Genomic DNA, 17629 nt, shown 5'->3' with positions numbered 1-17629 from the left:
GTTGCTAAGAGACCATGCTGTGTGCTTAGACTGTTTACATAAACATTTTCACTCCAGTTTGGATCTTTCTGCCCCTAAAATGTTTCATCAGGTGACGGAAAGTGCATGAACCTTGCGACGATGCAAGTAGAGTTTTTTACATTGGATCGTCAACTTTCACCCGCTCTTATTATTATTTTTTAAAACCTTTGGAAAATGTTTACTTTAGCGTGTGAATTAAAAATGAAATGAGAGCTTTGTGAGTGCATTCCTACAATAACGCACACGGTGCATATGGTTCCCCTCCCCCTCGTCCGTCCTCACTCTGATCTCATCTGGATTCACTGAACTCAAAATGGCCACCAGGTCTTTTAGTGCACGAGCACGTCTTATGTTAAAACAATCATACTCATCATGATAATCATACACACAGTAGGTAACAGTGTGTGGGGTAAAAAAAGCACAATCTATTATTAATTATCTGTACGCTAATTGTGTTCTCTCTCTCTCTGCAGTCTGCCTGTTTCATACATGCTAGCCTGTCAACATCACCCGGACCAGAGACGAGCAGATGCTTTTCACTGTCCCGGTTTCTCATGCAAGTCCAATTTGCGTCCAATCTTCACCTGGTCACACAAGCAAGGTCTGTGCCAATCTCCAAACGCAAGTTCAGAATGTGGTGGTTTATTCTAGGGACCTGAGCGCCGGCCTCTGCAGACGTTGGCTAAGACATCAATGACAAATAGCAACAACAATTCTCAATTAGAGCATAATCAAGCTAGAAAATTTGCCGCCTTCTAGGTTGCCAAACCGGTGTGCGCATAATTTTATGTGTCGCTTCTCTCACAGGCTAGCACAGCCTGATTAAAAGGAAAAAGGGGAAGAAAAGGTGGGGGATGGTAGCAGTAGTTTTTACTCAGCGCATGTCTCGTACTCCTAAACGTTGCTAGCTTTAATGCTGTCAAAAAATTGTTGAAATAATAATCTGCATCAACCACATAATGATAGAGAACAAACAGAAGCACAGGTGGCAAAGGAGAGTCTACCGACTTTTCCCAAGAGGTTACAAAACAATGCTAACCAGTTACAGAACACGTGTGCAGTGCTTTGATGTTTGTTCAAAGAAGCAGCTTTGAAATAAACAGTGGAAGTTTCTACGGTTGAAGTGCAGCTAGCACCGAACAGACGGGTCTGAAATCATGAGGCAGAGCGGCAACACCCCTCCCCCACAACAGCAGCCTGCCTGCTCCAGTTGCAAGTTTTACAGTCCGACCCGGACTAAACCATTGCAGCACCGAGGGGGGGAGTTTAACAGACAAGTGCTGAGCTTTCTTCACATATTTCAGTTCAGGTAACAGAAGAAAGTCTCCAACATACCAACATTATTCCTAACATAGCAACTAAGTGGTTTAATCTAGTAACCTATGACTCTGAAAAGAAATCTACATATTTTCAGTTACACCACAAACAGGTCTGGAACAGATAGGTGCAAACTCAACCGCCTCCTAGGGCTGCAAAACGGGAGTGCTCAAGGTTGTCTTTCCTTCCGTCACGGGCTAGCACAGGCGGATCAGAAGGAAACAGGGAAGAAAAGGTGGGGGATGGTAGCAGCGCTAATTTTCACTAAGCACATGTTGAGTATTTTTAAGCGTTGCCCGACTGCGGAAGATCTTTTTTGGGGGTGTAAAGAAGAAAAAATTCATTTTGTGGTTGCAAAAAGCAAAATTTAAAAAAAAAACGGGGGAAACAGCCTCAAGGTCGCAAAAGTATGTAAACCTGGTTCTGAATGGGTTTTGAACGACAATAAATAAGTCTCCCAATTGCTTGTATTCTTCCAAAAAGTGAAAACCAGTGGTGGTCAACCAAGCCAAGATGGCTGTTAACTATCTGTGTACAAATAAAGCTTAAATCTTCCTGCAAAAAGCAGATAAAAGCAAAAAATCGAATGAGGCAATGGATTGGATCTCTATACTCTATCAAAAAAAAGTGATAAAGGATTATATGTTGGTTGGGTTTCCAGAAATATGCAACTATTGTGCTCCGGACGTCGTTCTACACGACAAAACAGATGGAAACTTGGAAAAGCATGGAGGTCTACAACTTCTTTGTGTGTGGCTGGGTCAAGGACATTGGTATCAAGTAGGGCTGAGCGAAAACTATATGACGATATACGTTATTTATATTGATCGATAGATAATTATTGATATTTGTATGACTTATTTAAGCCTGCCAATGAACACATTCAACAATTTCCAAATGACCAAGGGTGCTATTTATCAGTGGAGAGCATCTGGTCGCCAGGTTGGATGAGGTTATAAAATATTGAACACGACCCAGAGTAGCTTGGGACGCTACTAGTTGAACCCACACATTGGAAGTGTCAGGATGTCTGCATTAAAACCAACAAAACTAAAGACAAGTTTCTGTTACTGAGTTGATATATCAAGATATCACAGTTTCTCTTCTCACACCATGCAGAGAATCCACAGCGAGACAGAAAGACGGTGTAACCACACTAGTGGTATGAGAGTAGCGTATGTGTGTGTGTGCTCCTTTAAGAATGGCAGTGTGTTGGGTGAGTGACATCAGTGAGCCAGCGGTAGCAGTAGTGGTGACTGGCGAATGTGTACGGTTGTGTCCTGCAGAAATAAGAACAGAGCGACCGAATTGTCACAAAATCGGCAGCCTCATCGTTCCGACCCGAAAGCGAAGCTTGGCAGACCCATTGTCGGGTAAAGTGAAGGCTGTTACCCCCGACAAAAACATTGTTACTGGAGGGAACGTCTTCCCTGCACTCCTCGACTACGGTCTGCGACTGGGAGCCGAACAGCAGGAAAGGTGTAACACTCGGTAGTTGATACTGTTACGTGATTGGCTGTTAGTGTGTCCCTCCCATTGCTTAGTGACACTTCCTGTTTGTCGAGTTCCCAAACGAATCTTGCGTCATAATCTCCGGTTTCTTCTGACCAAAAAACAAATAAATATAAAAAAATGTATCAGACACATTTTAGATTGACATCAATTATGTGTCTATCGCGATATATATTGATATCGTATTATCGGCCCAGCCCTAGTATCAAGACTCTCCCGGATAAAAATGCATCGTAATGTTGCATTTCATGATTTAACTTCGCGTCTACTGCCATGTTTGTTGTTGTTGCAGGCGCATTTTATGAGTAGCGTGTTTCTCATATTTATCAAAATATAACTATAAATGATGGAGTGTGAGCTGCTTTTCTCGTTGTCGTTTCGTAACATCTCGCACTCTTCCGCCCTGAAGAAACGTTTATCCTTTTCTCGATTTGAACGATTCATACAGCCGAAAACAACACACAAATAGGGCCTTTTTTCTTTGTGAAAGGCTAAATGGCACCTATTACCAATCGCGTTATACATTGATATCGTATTATCAGCCAAGCCCTAGTATCAAGACTCTCCCGGATAAATATGCATCGTTTTTGCTTGGATATGGTTGCATTTCATGATTTAACTACGGACAAACTACTGCCATGTTTGTAGCTGTTGCAGGCGCATTTTATGAGTAGCGTGTTTTTCCCGGTATTTATCAAACTATAACTACAGATGATGGAGTGTGAGCTGCTTTTCTCGTCGTCGTTTCGTAAAATTTTGCACTCTTCTGCCCTTTTTGAATACCTCTCAAGGAGCTCTCAAGAAACGTTTATCCTTTTCTCGATTTGAACGATTCGTACAGCCGAAAACAACACAAACATAGGGCCTTTTTTCTTCGAGAAAGGCTAAATGGCGCCTCGTACCCATCGCGATATATATTGATATCGTATTATCAGCCAAGCCCTGGTATCAAGACTCTCCCGGATAAATATGCATCGTTTTTGTGCGGGTATGGTTGCATTTCATGATTTAACTCCGGGTCTACTACCATGTTTGTTGCTATTGCAGGCGCATTTTATAAGTAGCGTGTTTTTCCCCGTATTTAACAAAATATAACTATAGATGATGGGGTGTGAGCTGCTTTTCTCGTCGTCGTTTCGTAAAATCTCGCACTCTTCCGCCCTTTTTGATTACCTCTCGAGGAAGTCTGAAAAAACGTTTATCCTTTTCTCGATTTGAACGATTCGTACAGTCGAAAACAGGGCCTTTTTTCTTCGTGAAAGGCTAATTCGCGCCTTGTACCCATTGAGATCAGAGCTGGCTTGACCACCATGCATATTTAAACGGGCGGGACGTGACGTCAGTAAAATCCCAGCAATAGGTTAAAAAGAATGCTTTCCAATTAATGTACATATTTGGGGATTTTTTTGAACTTTTATACAATAAGAAGCAGCTTTTAAATGAGTGAAAATTTTACGGTTGCAGTGTCGCTAGCTAAACAGATGGGTCTCGAATCCAGATAGAGACAGAGCGGCAACACCCTTCCCCCACTGCAGCAGCCTGCCTGCTTCAGTTGGAGCTTTTGCAGCCCAGCCCGGACTAAACCATTAAGGAACAAACGGGGGATTCAACAGCTAAAGTAAAACATAAATTTTAGTCTATTTTGGTTGCAGTTTAGTTAGCATGTTAGTTCACAACATAACATGTGACATGTTACGAGTTGAGTGAAATATTGTACCCACGGTGCAAAGCTCTGAACAGGTGCTAGGAATCTTAAAAATCTGAAAAAGTAACAATTCAGTTAGAGCCAGCAAATAATTAGCAATACAAAAGCAGCGCGTTCTAGCCTGCTAAACAGGAGTGCGCAGGATGTGCTTCTCTTCCGTCACAAGCTAGCACAGGGTGACTAGAAGGAAAAAAGGGAAGAAAAGGTGGGGGATGGTAGCCGTGCTATTTTCACTAAGCGCATGTGGAGTAGTCTTTAGCGCGACCATACTCCGTAAGCTCCTGTGGGTGCCAAAAAAAACAACACAATGACAAAATGTTGACCCATAATGCTACAGAAGTGGGGAAAAAACATCAATGCTAATCAGTTACTGTAAAAGTGTAATGTAGTTCTTTGATGTGGTATTTTTTTTTTTTACATAATGTACAAAGCGGCTTTGAAATAGGCCAACTATTCAAGTTTCTACGGCCGGACTAGAACTAGCACCAAACAGACGGGTCTGAAATCAAGAGGCAGAGGGAGAGCGGCAATACCCCTCCCCCAACAGCAGCAGTCTGCCTGCTCCACTTGGAGGTTTTTACAGTCCATTCCGGACTAAACCATTGCAGCACAAAGGGAATTTCAACAGACAAGAGCTAAAGCTATGACAAAAGTAGGCTACACAGTTTATTTGGAGTTTAAGACACGGTTATTTCCTTGTTTCTGATTTGAAATGTTCCAATCATGACAGGAGATGCGATTTACATACAATCTGTCTCTCCTGAAAGTACATTTGTAACATAGGCTAATTTCAGTATTTAAGGATTCCCTTGCCATATATGGTCGTGAGCAATGTGCGATGTTTGGTGACATAATCAGCAAACATCCAACGATCTTTCAGGCTGTTGCAGACTCGCGAGAGGACAAGCTAGCCCACGCTGCACTCGCCCTTCCCCCACTCCCTTTTCCCCTGTGGCCCACAATGGCTCCTTGCTCTACGTCACTGCAAAAATACTTTTTTAATGCGCACTCGGGTTTGTCAAGCAATGGGTTGTAGTGGGAAAATTGAAAATTTGTCATTTTTCTGTCCATTTTTTTTTTTTTTACAACCTTTAAATGTAAAACATCTTTGATTGCCAATTTCTAATTCTAAAATTGCCTGTTAAAATATTAGGGGTTTTTTTGGCTGGCGTTCATCAGGACTGAAAGGACCAAAGCACGTTTTTTTTCCCTGCGTCGAAGCAACAGCCCACAAGATGCCTGCTCGCACCTCCCCCTCCAGCATTGGATGAGGTGATAAAAAAATCTAACCTCCTAACGTGGCAACGCTGACCTAATGACTGAGTGGTTGCTTTTGGGTACATCAGATCAACACAGCTCTAAATATCACCTCTGTCACTCTTTAGCCGCCATGTTAGCTCACACAGGGGAAAATGACGCAGAAAGCTAACAAGCTAAATAATAAATGAGCATCATGGTTGCTAAGTGAGAAAACACAGTGCCTCACGTTTTGGCGGTAAATTGTGCCGCGTATGCTAACAACGAACGCTATTCAGACGCATAAACCAAGCGTAAATCGACCCGATGGTACACCTTTGAATGCCACAATCACTACGTTTCTATGCACTAAATTAGTCTGATTTCTCTGGTTTTCCGGTTGACCTATGAATCCCACTAGGCATTGCGGATCCTTATAACTTATTTTAAGTGATGTCCGCTGTAGTATTGGCACAAATTAGAAATATTACGTCTCTAATGTCCATGCTGAGGGTAAATAGCTGACAGCATCAAGAAATTATCTTGGATTGCGCTACGGATATGACACTACTACCAAGAATGTATCGATGTGGATGCATGTTCAGTGCAAAGAAAGACCGGCGGAAGAGTTTTTTTCAAAGAAATTTTTGGACGAAAATCATGGAAACAAAACTTTTGAATATCTTGAAGTTCAGTAGTAAGGCTAACAGGATTGATGGAAGGAGTTTTAAATCCGAAGGAAAAACCGTTCGTGCCCCCTCTGATATCTACCAGATGAAGGTTGTTACTGTTCTGGACTATCTTGCCAGTTGTATAGAATACAGAGTTATTGTTCATCAGTTTGGAGTGCACAAATGCAGCGTGAAGAGGTTTGAGTACACTTTATTATCATTCATCTCATTCATATTTCGCTCGGGAGTCCGATTTAAGTGGGTATTTTTTTAATTTCCTTAGCTACCTTCTTAAATAAATCTCTGTTTCTCCTTTTCTAGCATCGATTCACTTCAAAATGTTCTGTTCTTTTAATTTGTAAAGCAAATAAACACTCATTACAATTGTTGCTATGTTTTTATTGAACTGCTTCTGGGTTGTATCTTGCGCGTTAAGAACTGGCGCATGCGCGATACAAAGGGTCAACTCCGGCCGCACACACCCCCTCGAGAGGTATGGTTTTCGCATAATGTAGGTCTGTTAGGCCGACTTTCAAAAACCGAACACGGTTGGATTAAAGTTTCCATTGGCTGTAGGAGGCTTATTTAGAGCCAAACTATTTGGGAAATTGGACTAACTTAGTGTACTGACCGCCTGTCATGTTAGCCTTTTCCATTTTCTAACAATTGCTGCAACAGTTGATCTATTCTCACCAAGCTGCTTCCCAATTGTCCCATAGCCTTTTCCAGCTCTGTGGAGCTCTACAATTTTGTCTCTGGTCTCTTTTGACAGCTCTTTGGTCTTGCCCATGGTAGCAGTTAGACCTTGAAAGGAAGAGTAGCTACTTTCTTGTTTTCTTGGATGATGACAGATTTTGCAAACACTGTTTAATCTGGTTGGGGGATAGTTCCTAGGAAGGTGAAATTCCTGAGTCTGCATCTTTATTTGGAAACCTCACAAAAGTTATAACAGGATTTTCTTCACAGTCCAACATTGAAAAGCTAACCTGATAGGCCAAAAGGTTTGTTTAACAAATCTATCTTTGAGAAAGGGCAGGCACTTGAAATCTTGAACTTAATCAAACACAGTGTCACATACTGACACCAATCTGGAGAAAAGAAAATCTGTGTCACCTTTGGTTCAGACACTTTTTCTGGTTGTGATATTGATATGGTAGTAACTAGTGGCTTTACCAGGCTACTTTCTGTCTGTAGACCTGGAAAAAGTTGTTTTACTTGTTTTCTCCTTTTTTGCACACCATACAGCATCAATATAGCTACCGCTAGCCAAGGTGAGAAGTTTGTTCCCAAAGAAAGAATACTGTCATCTGTTGATTAGGGTTGCCGTAGACGTGGAACAAGTGATTGCGTCACAAGAGTTCACCACAGTTTTGGACGTCTTGGCAAGATGATCAAGGCAAGACCATGGAAGCAGTGGGATATCAATGATGAAATGGCTGTGCCAAAGGTTTATAGCACTTACTGAGAAGGAAGTGGATTGGGTTTTTGGCAGACGTGGAACAAGTGATTGCTTCACAAAAGTTTTGGACTTCTTGGCAAGGTGATCAAGGTAAGACAATGGAAGCAGAGGGACATCAATGATGAAATGGCACTGCCAGAGGTTTAGAGCACTTACTAAGATCCAATAAGATTGTCAGGCAACTGGGATAGGCTGTAGCCTTCCAATGACATTGCACAGGATAAACAACTGGATGGGTAGTTTTTAGTCACTCTTGCTAGCAACTCAAAGTACAGTGTGGGTGAGCATTTACCACTATCATTCTGAACTTTTTGTCAGTGAAAGAGTTTTGCTGTTTAAAGGCAATATTATGGACAGAAAAGCAATTATGTACCAATCTGTCACTTCATTTCTGTTTGTGCTTCTTTGTTTTGTATTTACTTCCCATTAGTGCTCTTATTTTGTTTCCATTTTCTGCTTGTCCCGCTGAGCGCTGTTTTTTCCCCCCCTGCTGTTGATCAGCATTTTTCTATTTATGCTGGTCTTGCGAGATCCTCAGTGCTTGAAGATTGACTATTGTTAAGAACTGTACATGCAAGACTGCTTCATTCTTCTCTGTTGATGATATTAAAAGCATCTTACCTGCTCGTCACTCTCCTGGTTCCTGCATCTTGGGGTCGCTACTACTACAGCCATGCAAGCCCCTGACATAATCTTTGAGCCAGACTGTGACCTCGCAGGGACCCCTGTCGGCGACGCTCAGCCGACGTTCTGAACCGCACAGTTCTTGGAGGACTTGAAAGCCAAGTTTGTGCGGTCCCAGCCCACATCAGGCTCGGACCTACTCCCTCCGCCTCAGTTCGGCCACCGCCGACTACGCTCCTCCCGGCTCAGCCGCTTGTTTCGGTTCTCCGACCGGCTCGGCCACCGCCGCCATCTTCTCCGTCTCCTGCTGTACCGGCTCCACGGCGATCTCCTGTGCCGGCACCACGTAGACCACCGGTTCCTACACAACGTCAAACCGCTGCGACCAACAACGGCTGAGCCCCCAGCACCCGCTCCTGTTCAAAGGCTGCTTCCAGCACCTGCACCACGGCTGCTTTCCCCGCCAGCACCCGCTCTTCGTGCCAGTCTGGCGAAGGCTCCGTTGGAGCCCACCGTGAAGTCCTACCTGGCCTCCTGCTAGGACTTGGCGATGGATGTGTCGTTGTCCCTCCTCCTAGCCCCCTTCCGCCCATCCCGGGTTTTTGCACCAGGGGACACCAACAACCAGGAGCTTCTTCTCCCAATAAGGGACGGCGTCTGGCAGCCGCCTAGTGGAGGGGGGCTACTACCGGCAGCAGTGCTGTGAAGCACACGGCGCGGTCATCCCTGTTGTCGTCTCCTCTCATGACGACTTCTTCTTCTCTGTCGGGCTTTCGCATGGCGCTGCCATCTTTCTCATCACCGGCGGGACTCTGCACGGCGCCGCCATCTTCCTCGTTGGCAGCGGATCCGCCCACAACAACAGCTCCTCCCATGACGCTGTCATCCTCGTCGGCCAAAGATGCGTCCGTCTTATGGACTTCCTCCGTGCTGTCGGCAGCGATCCGCAGGACCCGGGTGTGGACCTTTACAGCTGCTGGTGCTCTGGTACCACACGTGACCTTCTCCTTCTCGTCGGCCACTGATGTGGCCGTTCCGTGGTCGCCTGCCTCGCCAGATGCAGCGGTGTTCAACGCGTCGCCGCCACCTGACTCTCACTCGCTGGCTGCGGGGACTCTTGGCCTGGCGACCCTCTGCCAAGTCCTCCCTCCGCCCTCCTTTGAGTTTTGAACTCTTTCCGTTTTTGTTTCCTGGGGACATCTGGGATCTGTCCCTAAATGGGGGGGGGGGAGGGGGTCCTGTGCCGATCTGTCACTTAATGTCTGTTTGTGCGTCTTTGTTTTGTATTGACTGCACATCAGTGCTCTTATTTTGTTTCCATTTCCTGCTTGTCCCGCTGAGCGCTGTGTTTTTCCCTCACCTGCTGTTAATTGGAAGCCGGTCCACACCTGCTGCCAATCAGCATGTTTCTAATCATGCTTGTCTCGCACGCTCCTCAGTGCTCGAAGATTGACTATTGTTTAGAACTGTACATGCAAGACTGCTTCATTCTCCTCTGTTGATGATATTGAGAGCATCTGACCTATGCATCACACTCCTGGTTCCTGCATCTTGGGGTCGCTACTACTGCAGCCATGCGAGCCCCTGACACAATGAGGGCATGCCACCTCAACAACGCATTGAAGAGCCCAATCATATTGCTCTGATTCCAATAGCATCACTCTTTGATGATTGGAAATTAGATCCTTCTTTCATGTATTCACTTTGATCAAAAGCCTGTAGATATTTGCAACAGCTGGTCGAATAAAGACAAAGTCTAGGTGAGAAAACCCGCAGTCCTAAGGGATCATTGATGGTGTGAACCTCTGTGACCGCACGCTGAGCAGAACCAAGAAATATGCTTGTGTGACTTCATTTCTTTGATGTTGCCTTCACAAATTCCTGGATTCCTTGCAAGTCTAACAGTATTGTGTTACTGGCCAGCAAAGAACACGCAACACTTCCTGGACTTCAAACTCTGTCTATCTTCGTCCGCAAAACCGAGGTTGCATCGAGGGGGCAGCAGCCTGAGCAGAGAAGCAAAGACTTTTCTCTCCCCAGCTACTCCATCCAGCTCCTCCTGGGGTATACCAAGGCGTTCCAAGGCCACATCAGTTCCCCGTGGCCTCCTACCAGTCGGACATGCCCTGAACACCTCCCTAAGCAGGCTTCAAACCCGCTAAACTACCGACAACCTGACCACACTGTCAGTTTTGGTGGCGCCAATGGACCAAAGCGATAGTGTTTTGCCAGGAGAAGACCACATTTCCCATGATGACTACCGATATAGCGTCACACTGACATGTCTGCTGTAGTATTGGCACAAACATTAGGTCTCTAATGGCTGTGCTGATGTTAAATAGCAGACACTATCAGGAAATAATCTTGGATTGTGCTACAAATATGACGCTACTACCAAGAATGTATCAGGGCGGATGCAGGTCCGAAGCAAAGAAAGACCGGTGGGAAGTTTTTTTCTCGAAGGAAGTAGTAGTGGAACTAACAAGCTGGTCGCTATTTATTGCTACCAGGCAAATTTCCGATAGCTAACACTAGCATTATGATTTTAATTTGAGCATCGAAAGTCACTTAAAAGTTTAGCAGGAACAGAACCAAAGCAGCATCGGTCAGAAATCCCTCGTCTTTGAGCTCACGCCAGCGAGTGAAAGCCGGGGCATTGTTGATCCTGACTGTCCTTTTATCCGTGTAAGCTTTGTTTTTCTTATTTGTCTCCGTAAACAAAACTTTTCGTTTGTTTGGTTGTTTTGGAGCTTCGGCCATGATAGCAATAATTGCACATAGGCGTTCTTCTTCTTTTTGTTTTCTGGCGGCACATAAGCGTTCGCATCGACTTCCGTCTTTTTAACGAATGCCGTAAAGTAAGTCAGCACATTTGTAGTTTTTTGTGTGGCAGAGTTCTCCTGAATGTAGCTAAGTTAAGCGATACAGACACCCTGAGGCCATGACAGAGATATCATTTAACTACCGGCAGTCATCCCAAAAGTTAAGAAAATATTTTATGAAGGTTGAAAAGTTACTTAGTACAGCTTTTTTTTCCCCAAGATGGCGCCGCTGTAGTGGCTGCTGTTGGCAGGAGCTCTGTGCTCTTGTGTCATCCTTTTGTGTTTCCCTCTTGTTTTCATGTGTTATTTTTTTTTTTCCGCCTTTTGGTTCGGGACCCTTTGGGACAGTGTGACAATTGGTGCCACTTTCGTGACTTCTGCGGTGTTTTTTTGTGGACTTCTGGATCTGCCTCCCGGGAGCCTTTTGGCCATGGAGACCAGCTGCTGGGTCTCTGCTACACCAGAGTCCATTTGGAGAGACTGGAGGAGATGCAGATGAAGAGACAGGGCTGCGGAGCTGGCGCTGAGACAGACAAGCTTCAGTCTCCTTGGACGCATCCTCGCTCATCCATGCAGACTGGACACTGGCTGAGTTAGTGGCCGGCCGAGAGTGGAGTCTGTGCTCTTGGTTGCTTTGTTGGGTCTGCTCCTGTCTCTGGCATGCTCCCTCCACCCCAGCAGACGATGGCGTAGAACACCGCAGAGGCCACCACAGTGTATATGTTTCTTTTACTTTTTATTCATAGCTGTATGTAGAAGTGGCTGGTTGCATTAGCTCTGCTCTTTTAATGTCATTAATGACCATTGTGTCCCAATACAAACAGCGTCTGTTTTCATCGAAAAATTCCACAGTATTCTGGACATCTGTGTTGGTGAATCTTTTGCAATTTGTTTAATGGACAATGGAGATAGCAAAGAAGAAAGCTGTAGGTGGGATCGGTGTATTAGCGGCTTGCTACAGCAACACAACCAGGAGGACTTTGAGTTGGATAGCAGACGCGCTATCCGACACTAGCCGCCGACCGCACCGATGATCGGGTGAAGTCCTTCCTCGCGCCGTCGATCGCTGGGACGCAGGTGAGCACGAGTGGTGATGAGCAGATGAGGGCTGGCGTAGGCGGAGAGCTAATGTTTTTAGCATAGCTCTGTCGAGGTCCCGTAGCTACGTTAGCTTCAATGGCATCGTTAGCAACAGCATTGCTAGGCTTCGCCAGGCTGGACAGCATTAACCGTGTGGTTACAGGTCTAGGGTTTGGTTCGGTGTCTCCTGATAGTAGAAGTAATCGTAGTATTGTTGATCTTCTGTCTATCCTTCCAGTCAGGGGCATGTTTCTTCTGTTTCTATCCGCAGTTAAGCACGATGCTATCACGTTAGCTCCGTAGCTAAAGTGCTTCGCCGATGTATTGTCGTGGAGATAAAAGTCACTGTGAATGTCCATTTCGCGTTCTCGACTCTCATTTTCAAGAGGATATAGTATCCGAGGTGGTTTAAAATACAAATCTGTAATCCACAATAGAAAAAGGAGAAAGTGTGGAATCCAATGAGCCCTTGTACCTAAGTTACGGTCAGAGCCAAAAAAGATACACCCTGGCGTCCTGCACTGCACTCTAATCCTTCACTCTCACTACCTCATCCACGAATCGTTCATCCTCGCTCAAATTAATGGGGTAATCGTCGCTTTCTCGGTCCGAATCGCTCTCGCTGCTGGTGTAAACAATGTGCAGATGTGAGGAGCATTTCAACCTGTGACGTCACGCTACTTCCGGTACAGGCAAGGCTTTTTTATCAGCGACCAAAAGTTGCGAACTTCATCGTCGATGTTCTCTACTAAATCCTTTCAGCAAAAATATGGCAATATTGCGAAATTATCAAGTATGACACATAGAATGGACCTGCTATCCCCGTTTAAATAAGAAAATGTCATTTCAGTAGGCCTTTAAAGGTTTGTTTGATATACTTTTAATGTTTAGTGTTTCCCATTTAGGTATTATCTTGATATTATTTATATTTCTTAAAACGCATTTTTGTTACGAGAGTTCCGTAAAGCACCAACTCAGCAAGTCTGAATCAAATAAATGAAATGTAAGCAAAACCTAAAAGAGTTAACTTTTTACCGAAGACAACAATCCTAAATTAATATTTCCGCACATACACAATGTTGACATCTAAGGCAGTAGACACAAAGTTAAATCATGAAGTGCAACCTTACCCGAGCAAAAACTATGCATATTTATCTGGGAGAGTCTTGATACCAATTTCCTTGACCCAGCCACACACAAAGAAGTTGTAGACATCCATTTGTTTCCAAGTTTCCATCTGTTTTGTCGTTTAGAACAATGTCTGGAGCGCAATAGTTCGACATGTCTGACGTTGATATCACTCCATAAATCTTTGTTTGATAAACTACAGGGGTCTATTCCATTACATTATCTGATTTTTTGCTTATATCCACTTTTTACAGGAATATATAGGTCCCTTGAGTACTCAGAAGGTACAACAGCCATCTTGGTTTGGTTGACCACTGTTGGTTTTTACTTCACACTGGGAACCAGCATTACTCCTCTCTAGTCAGTTCACTAGTCACTTTATACTTTTTACTGTCTCGTTTTTTTACATTGCCTCTTAGAGTGGTCTTAGGCCATATTGCATATTGTGTATATTGTGTTGTTTTTGTATATTGTGTGGTTTCTTCTTCTTTTTTAAAAATACAAAGCACCTTAGGGAAGCAACCTAAATTTCATTGGACCTGTACCTGTACATGCACAATGACAATAAAGATCATTCATTCATTCAAATCACTTGTCGGAATACAAGCAATATACGATCACATCAGATGGGATGCTGTGATCCCACCAGCTTTCATTTATTTAGCCAACATCATGTGCTAACGTTACTGCCGAAACCAGAAACACAAATGTACCAGAAAAATGTAACACATGGCTTTGAAACAACTTTGTCCTTACCTTGATTGAGATGTCCTAGTTGTGATAGCCACATCTTCTCCCTTAACTATATGCATCAGTTAGAGATGGTCGTTGACAATATCAATGTGTTCCTTTTCATCATGAACATTGATATGTTTATGTTTGTCATGTTGGAGGAATATTTTGCCACCTTTGCACAGAGTAAACTTTACATGAGATCTATGCGGTACATTGAATCTCATTTCGATTCCTAAAGAAGAGGTACCAAGACTGTGTGCGCTCGGCACATACACGCCAAGTTAACTTTCAGTTTCTCTACCAAGGCAGCCTAGGAAGACAAAAGCATGCGAGGTGGGTGACCATTTTAAAGACCGCTCTCTCCAGTACTGGTATTGCATTTACTCCTTTGTATAGAATAAGTTGTTACTCTTCAATTAGAGCCACCTCTCTTAAAACTAAAGAATCTGAGAGGACTCTTCCCTCCTAAAGGTTCCAATAATCACTAGGTTTGAAAGCAACCAATACATGGATGGATTTCCCCACTTAGTTAGCAACGGACACAGGTATTTCAGGCCTGACTCGTTCCTTCCTAAAACGAGTTGAATGAAGATGAGGAAAATGTTTTGGGATGACATGTTACTAATTCCTTTCCTTTTAATTTTCCTGAGGGAACTCTCCTGAAGGAATCAATGAAGTATTATCTAAACCAACGTTTTGCACGGGCCCAGTTGAATCCTAAAATTTAACAAGTTGCGCTACGAATATGATGCTACCAAGAACGTATCGGAGCAGATGTAGCGCTGAAGCAAAGGAAGACCGACGGGAGAGTTTTTTAAAGGAATGTTCGGACGGAGAATCATGGAAACAAAACTTTTGAAGGTCTAGGAGTTCATTCAAAAGGCTCTGTAGATTGATGGAAGGAGTTTAAAATCCGAAGGAAAAGACTTTTCGTGCCTTGACTGATACTGTTCCAGATGAAAGTAGCTGTTGTTCTGGATTATCTTGCCAGTTGTATAAAATACAGAGTTATTCTGGTGTCCGACTTTACAAAAACCGAACACGATCTGATTAAGGTTTCTCCACGGGTTGTAGAGGGCTTACTTAGAGCCCGAACTATTTGAGAAATCGGACTAATTTGGTGCATGGACAGGTAGTGATTATCATTACTGAGTGACTTCCATTGTTTATGCACTTGAATGTCAACTTGTTTTGCTTGGACTTTCACGCATTCATAGGTACTGAACCATGGCCATGTTTGCACCGGCGACCAGCTACTGGCTCTCTGCCACACCCGAGTCCATGCAGAGAGATCGAAGATATGCGGAGGAAGAGACCAGCGTTGAGCGTCGGGCTGGACGGACTTCGCCGTGCCCTGGCTGAATGAGCATGTGTCGTACCCTTCAGTCTCGCACTGGACGGATTCCCGCTCATCTGCCTGGACTGGATATCGGCCGGGCAGGGACGGAGTCGGCTCTCTTGGTTGCTTTGTTGGGTCTGTTCCTGTCTCTGGTCGTGCTGCCCCCCCACCCCAGCGGACGATGTGGGTGTTGAGATGTTTTTTATTTATTTTCGTTTTACTTTGTAGCTGTATGTAGAAAAACCCCGCTGACGTGGCAGCTGGTTGCATTAGATCTGTGCTCTTTTTTTTTTTAATGGGCTTTGACAGATACAGGTTTAAGAAAATACATTTCAGGAAACACATTCCGAGAACCTATCACAGATCTGCATCTACTCAGAGGTATATCATGAACTAAATGCCCTGAGCTTTAAGGGATTACAGTCACAAACTGAGGTTGTTCAACCTCTTCTTAAAGGCATGAATACTGCTTGATGTAATGTCTCCAACAACCACAGGGGGAAAGAAGGCTGTTCATATTGTAATAGCAGTGGAGAAAGCTCCTGTCGAGGCATTTGGTGTTAGACTTTGGGGTTTCTAGCGCATGACTTGGTAGTACCCTCCGGGTGATGCGACCTGAGGTGTGGGCTGGGAGTAGCAGTGTCTTACTAATGTCTTTTATATCCTTTGTGTTCTTTAATGTTTCCCCCTTGCTTCTCATACCAAGATGGCGCAGCAGTACTGGTTTTTGCCTTTATTTCTTCAATTGCGCAAAGAGCACCGTCTACCAAGTCAAATACCTTGTGTGGTAAACATATTTGGCCAATAAAGCTAATTCTGGTTCTATTACAACCGCAAGTAATGGTAATTGTTTATTTGTTTTAGACACAAGTAAGTCACATTAAGGAACATCTCAAGTTGCGACATTACTTAAGTCATAATACATTAATAGACAGTTTACCTTCTTTTACTCTCGTTTTTTAACTTGATTTTTGGTTTTGGCATTTGGTTTGGAGTCTTTTTTCAAGTTGTTCATTCCAAACCCCGACCAAAATCTTTAATCTTCGAAGTCAGAATCATTAAACCGATTAATCGTTACACTTTTCACGCTAATGTTGCGCGAATCAGTTTTCCTCGAAATGTCGTTACTTTCCTATATTCATCATTTTGGAAATGTATGCAGGCTGACTCTTTTGCTACACTGCAACAATGCACCAAGTAGGAATTTTTTGCTAATTTCTTCAAATTTCGCAAGAAAATAACACAATTTGTGATGAAGATGCAACCAAAAAACACACTATGCAATATGACAGTATATGGAAATGACCTCCAGTCGTTCTGTTGTTGACGCCAGCAAGCTGATGTGAGAATAGTCAATCAGGCGGATGTGTCAACCATGTCTAAAATTACTACTGTGTCTACTTTTGGTGGGGGGGGGGGGGGGGGAATTGTATCTGTAGAAATAGTTTTTAGGTCCAGAACTATGAAATAAGTGACAACATGTGCTTTACAATATTTCTAAACATGTGTTACCTTGCAAGTCTTCTATTTGATTAATCAGATTAAAAGCTTTTGAAGCCATAAATGTGAAAATTTTGAATTTTCTAGAGTAGGTAATAAGTATTTCAAAACCTGATCGATTACTTCCGCAAAATGTAGCATTTAGCTACTACGGTGTACACTGACAAGTGAATCTGTTGCTGAATAACAGTCCCGAAGAGCGCCAAATCCATCAGATTGAATGAGTATGGCTGATTTATTTTCAGTGGTTTGCACACACAAGACGCACCACTAGTAAGATACCTGTCAATCACTGCATATGCATGGAGCCCAATGTCGATATTTTCAGGACATGCTCACAAAAACTGCTTGTGTCTGTCCTGCCGCTGAAATTAAGCCACACCCACATCCAAGGCCACTGTGGCGCATGGAAAATTACTGGACTATACCACTTCAGACACAGAGGGGTGGTTGAGTGAAAATTACCCTGAAACAAACTCT

General features: G+C 43.8%; 1 protein-coding gene and 1 long non-coding RNA gene across 2 annotated transcripts in view; one reads left to right on the top strand and one right to left on the bottom strand.

Annotated features, from left to right (window-relative positions):
- The window catches only part of LOC133634211 (activating transcription factor 7-interacting protein 1-like), an 88656-nt gene that overhangs the window by 62957 nt on the left and 8070 nt on the right, over positions 1–17629 (bottom strand). The gene's annotated exons all lie outside the window — the stretch shown is intronic.
- On the top strand, positions 237–16570 carry LOC133633638 (uncharacterized). The gene is made up of 3 exons (XR_009821802.1): positions 237–411; positions 495–622; positions 15528–16570. It is a non-coding gene; the product is annotated as an uncharacterized LOC133633638 (long non-coding RNA).

The sequence above is a fragment of the Entelurus aequoreus genome, linkage group LG18 (genome assembly GCF_033978785.1).
Source record: "Entelurus aequoreus isolate RoL-2023_Sb linkage group LG18, RoL_Eaeq_v1.1, whole genome shotgun sequence".
NCBI lineage: Eukaryota > Metazoa > Chordata > Actinopteri > Syngnathiformes > Syngnathidae > Entelurus > Entelurus aequoreus.
This window is presented reverse-complemented; position numbering and strand designations above follow the sequence as displayed.